Below are 6,189 nucleotides of genomic sequence, written 5' to 3'. Positions count from 1 at the left end.
GGAATATATACAGACGGTTTGGTAAAAAAAATATCGATATGTCATCAAAAGAAATCATTGATATAAAAATGTCCCTTTAGAAGGAAAGTACCTTTGCTAATACTGAACAATATTAGCCTATCCTTATCGAAGTTGTCAGCTGATATGTTTTAATTTGTTATAATCAATATATCGGATAGAAAAATAAAATATCGATATTCAAAAAGAAATAATCGATAATAATGAATGTTCCCTTTAACAGGAAAGTACCACCATGAACAGCAGTTAGCTGCACACCTATGACGTTAAATTGTTTACAATTTATAATTTTTTAGGCTTGTGTACAAAAAAAATATACAACAAATGAGAATTTAATGGTTTTGTTTGGTTTTCACTGCCGTCACCTCATTTTGGCACTCCACTTCTGCCAACCGTGCCAACTCACTATTCAAATGCAGGCAGAGGCAACCAGATTAAAAATATATTTTTAACTAGATAGGTACATGAAATAGTTTGTGTGTAGGTCTACAAATAAATTTGTTATTAATAATATTTAATAACTGCTAAACAAGTTCAGAAAAGATTAAACTGTATTTTATTCTTGCATTATTCTTTGAAAAATTGCTAAAATTAATTCTAACGATAATATCGAATTAAAATATCGATATCCCGATAATATCGGAAGTCTAATATCGATATAAAAATATCGATATATCGGAACCAAAATATCGATATTTCCGATATATCGGATATCGATACCAAACACTAGCAGTTCCTCTAGTGTTATGATAGATGACAGTGACTACTTCGAGTAAAACAGTATACTGTCCGCGAGAGTTCAGTCTCCTAAGCTCCAAAACAAACATTTTGATGTTGGAATAGTATATTCTATCACTAGATCCTCAAAAGCCACTTTTTGCTCGTGTGCTGAACTATATTCTTCATCATGTTGCATCATCAAACCTAGCTAGAAAATAAAATAATGATTATGTAGAGATAACCTATCAAAACTACTCCCAGCTTGTTTTCAATATAGTAATATCGTGATAGTAATATTTATACATGTTTAAAGATTTAAGGCATAGTGATATTACTGCGCAAAAAAGATAAAATTACAAAATTAAGGTTTATGTCTAAAAAACAAAAACCGTGTGTAATACATTTTAAAGTGAAACCAATTAATCTTTTTTATGATTTTTTCAATTATTTCTCAATCTCAAATATACTAAGAATTATAGTGCTTTATATATATTATTTCGCGAAATGTTGAGTATATGCGTAACTTTTTCTTTTAAAAAGGGAAATATGTCCTTTGCCTGTTTGCTCAACTCAGCTGTAGTTTTTACATAGGCAAGCAATGGACAAATCAAAACAGAACTCTGTAGGCGAAGACACGAGACTGCACCGAAACAAATGACGCGACCACCCACTCATCATAACAAAGATGATATGAGTAATGATGTTTACAACAGATGTTTACAGATATATACAGTATATGCCCGAGGGCCAGAGGGCAGGAACTCTCAGTAGTGCCGTTGCGTTGTCTGCGTCCAGTGTTGTTGTCGTGAGTGGTTTTGGGAATTACATGGTGTAATATCGTGTTAAATCTGTTGTTTCATATTACGTTGTGTTATCATATTAATTCTGATGGAAAGAAGAGGAGGCGCTAGTGTTAATAAACGAGGGCGTCCTCGCGTTCGGCCAGTGAGACCATCACCTTACACCAAAGTTGGCCAGGGATCTGCTTTACGCAGCCAGTCACGGGAACTTGTGGTTAATGTACGGAATTTCTTTCAGCGAGAAAAGGATAACAGGGCTATTTTAATACCATTAGAGAGGGTAGTAGACAGATCCGCAGCAGCGTTAGGTCTAAATAAAAATACAGTCGTTGCAATATGCAAGGAGAAGGAAAAACTTATTAATGAGGTTGGTAATGCCACTACGACCTTACAGACACCTGGAAAAAGGAGAAAGAAACAGAAAACCGTCACTGCCATAGATGGTTTCCAACAGGATGCTATTCGCCGGCATATATATGATTATATTAGGAAAAAAGAGCATCCTACAATTAAAAAACTCTTGATTTCATTAAGGGACGCAAATTTATTTAGAGGCAGCAGTTTTTCTCTCAAGAGTGTTTTAGTTACTTTGGGGTTTGAGTATAAAAAGTTGAATCGGAGGAGAATTTTATTGGAACGAAATGATATTGTTGCTTGGCGTTGCCGGTTTCTGCGGGAGGTGAAAGATTTGAATTTCGATAAGATAGTGTGGTTAGACGAAACATGGGGAATACCGGCCACACCCTCGCTCGAGGATGGACTGACGAGACAACTGAAGGTACGTTAGCAGCTCCTATTGGTAAAGGTAGTAGGTTGATTTTGCTGCACGCTGGAACATCTGAAGGGTTTGTTCCTAACTGTTGTTTATTGTTTTCTTCAAAGAAAACCACAGACTACCACGAAGAAATGAACCATGATACATTTTTTAAATGGATCACAGAATCACTTCTGCCTAACCTTTCAACCCCATCGGTTATTGTTATGGACAATGCACCATACCATTCCAAGATTTTGGATAAGGCTCCAACACAAGCCAACAAAAAAACAGAAATTCACAAAAAAGCACACAGTGAAGGGAGCTTTCACACGGTGCGGCGCGCGCCGCACAGCCCAACCCCTACGCTGTCTCAATAGGCAAACTTATCACAAAACATATATTTTACATGTTTTTTAATATGTTAAATATGTTTTTTATATTTTTTTTTATACGTAATGAAACATTTTTTTACTTCTAGAATACAATATTTTTAAATATGACGAATTAATTATATTTTAAATTAGCCTATTAATTTTATTTGAACTTTTAAGTAGAGTATTCACTGAGGCGTGGTTAATGAGATTTACTCGGGTTGGTAAGTTGGGTTCGTAAGTCGTAATAGTAACGTTGCGTGCGTTTGCGTCGTTGAAAAGTCCGCTGGCGCGCATATTCTGTGTTGAAGTAGTTGGGCAGTTCCCGCTCACTGCAGTCGTAGGCCGTCCGCGACAACGCGGCAACACCGCAACAGTAGTCTCCCCACTGCTCGCTACCCCTCCACACCACGCCGATACTGAAGTTGTATCTATTCAAGTATAAGTTCCAGCTACTTTGGGTTTTAAGGGCTCCAAAATAAGTGGTAGACCTTTTGTCCTAAGCCAAGTGAGGACTCTAAAACAAGTACCGCCTACAGTAACCTTGTCCAGAATACGGTAATTGCTATATTTCTACAAAATTCACTTTACATACTTAAATTATGTTTAAAGTACACTCGTTGAAATAATATAGGGTACCTACTGTTTTACTAAAAGCAGATCAAAAGTGTAAATTACACTGTGTAATTTAAAAGTGATCAAATCGCAAATACTGATCATTAAATTATACGTTAAATTATTACCAAACTATGCACAGCTTATGAGGCAAGTGATAAGATTGCAGCGAACCTTGATAACAGTAGTTTTGGATTTTCTAAACAAGGGCATTTTGATAACGTAACGAGGTGATAAGAACACATTATAGCACTAGGAAGGAGTTGACGACTAAGATCTGTAGTCGTATTAGCCCATCAGTTAGGGCCTTTATGGATGCTCATTTTTTGAAAACGTTACTTTAGTGAGTTCCTAATAAGCTTTATGACTATGGATCACGTGTAATTCCAAGATTTGCAGAATACTTCATGTACAGTACTTTCAACATGTCACAAGACATATTGTTGTTCAACTATGACATTTTATTGAAGGCTCTAATAAATTGAGCGTTAGTACGGGCATAGATAAAACATACTCCCTTAGATAAAACATACTCCCTTAGTAGATTTCTCATCCTAATGGAACAGCTGAAGACAATATTATTGTTAGTTCATGTACGGTTTATGCAGAGGTCGTGTTTTGTTTACAATTTGTTTCCCGTTATTACAGCCATTTAAAACCTCGTTTAGCCAAATAATACGATCTAATCATAAACAATAAATTGTCCCCTAGTTATTTAACCAAACAGTAAAGCACAAATCAAGAAATTAACCCTAAAATAATAGAAGCAAAATTTCGTTGACACTAGCGCCCAGTGTGGCGTACACTGAACTAGACATGAAAAACGAGCTTCAAAATTTAACGGGCTAGACTTCGACTTTACTACTGAATCCGTTCGCAGAACTAATCTCTGAACGAATCTTCACGAACGGTAAATCAAATGGAGATTTGTGTTCGGTTCCTCCATGAATTGATTTTGAATTCGCTTTGTCAACCTGTCTGGCTAGCTTATTGATAAGAGTTGATCATGATCAATATGCTTTATGTGCTGATTGGATCGGATCTTTTGTGAGCCAGGCCAGGGCGAATGTATGTGGACAAGTTCGTTCTCATGATATTCCAGTCCAGTTAGCTGAAACCCTACTGGACTGAGGCTGTTTTAGGTCTTTGTCCTCTTCAGCCATGGAAGAGTTTGTTGTCGGTGTAATACACAAATGCCCACTGGTTTTCGCACGTTCCAGTAAAATTAGAAATGCCTTTCCAAACATGGTGTGTAGGGCTGACCTACCAGTCCTATAAAACAAGTAAACTTCAGAGATTTTGTGACAACTCCCCCCCCCCCCACTCATCACAACACTAGGTCTTACAAACACACCTGTCCAAGTCTCTGTCCCTTGGATTGAAAGGTAGTAAATTAGCTTCGGACCCTCGTAAACTCTAAACTCTCTTTCTTCGGACATTCCTAGGTTTGAGAAATACAACTTTTGTTTCCTATTTGATCTATTTCTAAAACGGCTTTAATGCTTTTTGGCCTTCATAAATTTGTTAGAAAAGTAAAAAGTAATCAAATGTCATTTGTATTTTTTTTTAGTTTTCCCTTGTGCATCAAGATTGCGGGGCTGAATCAGTGAGTACAGAATAAAGTTGCTTACAATATTTAATTACTGATAGAATCCAAGCAGTGAAAGCATCTCTATTTTAACCTTCCTTGACTATCCAATCATACAATTGACAATATCCCAATATTTAATTAAATAAATACCTTACACTGAAATAACTTACATAATAAAAATATGTAATTGTCCCAAGAAAAGATTATTGTTAACATGTGACTATCAAAGTCTGTTTGGACAAAAATAAACCAAAGGAAGCAACCAAAATGAAAATTATGTAACATAATGAACAACGCGACTGCATTATGTAATCTGAGCAAAGCCACATGTTAACCTTATGAGTTTTCATATTTAAAAAGAATTAAAGATCCTTTAACAGCTCCTTCAACTGAATAAGTTCGTGATGTAACTATATTTTGAGAGTTGAGAATAAAAATGTAGAATGGCCACAACTGCGTGTTTAGCGCGGTGTGACGTAACATTCTTTCTTGTATTTTTTACATACAAATAATATTAAATATAAGTTTTCCCACATAGGGAATAAGCTATTACTGCAGGTCTCATGGTAAGACCTGTTCCCGGGACCTAATAACTTTTTTTCATTTTGAGGTCCCCAGAGGCCAAAACACCATCCATTCAAATTCATATACACGGTGAATAAAAAGTCAAGACCCCCCCCCCCTCTAATATTTATCTAAGTAAATATCCAGAGAATGGTGAAAACCAGAGTTCGCTATCTCTTCTCTATCCAAAATGGTAGCCAATATTACCATTACGGACCAATATTACCATTGATTTTCCACAACATTTGACGGCTACCATTTTGGATAGAAAAGAGATAGCGAACTCTGGTTTTCGCCATTCTTAAAGAACACTTTAAAATAGGTTGTCACTTGATGGGGGTTTAAATTTAAAACATTTGCGTTGCTCCCCAAATTCCTCCCTTTTGGGGGGACACTCAAAATGTTTTTTACCATAAAATAAAACTTCCTGCTAAGGCCCCTCGCCCACTATACGATTTCGGTCGTACGACACTGTGTCGGAACGACAACATTTCAACAGTGAACCATTGGATCTTATGAGAGCTCGCCCACTGTACGATAATCTCACGACTACGACAAACTGTCGTGAAGCAGTCGTCCACTGCTACTGTCATACACGACTGTCGTACGACTGTCTAACTCGCAGTGGTGTGTACGATCAAATGGGCGCTCGCCCACTATATGATTTTTCTCGTGTGTCGTGCGTTCTCCCCAGTAGTCCTATATATACCTTTTACAATTAACTCATACTTCTTCATTATTATAGTTGGTATA

The sequence above is a fragment of the Macrosteles quadrilineatus genome, unplaced genomic scaffold (genome assembly GCF_028750875.1).
Source record: "Macrosteles quadrilineatus isolate MER2022 unplaced genomic scaffold, UCM_ALF_1.0 Scaffold_4__1_contigs__length_99947679, whole genome shotgun sequence".
Taxonomy (NCBI): domain Eukaryota; kingdom Metazoa; phylum Arthropoda; class Insecta; order Hemiptera; family Cicadellidae; genus Macrosteles; species Macrosteles quadrilineatus.
Note: the sequence above shows the minus strand (reverse complement) of the source record.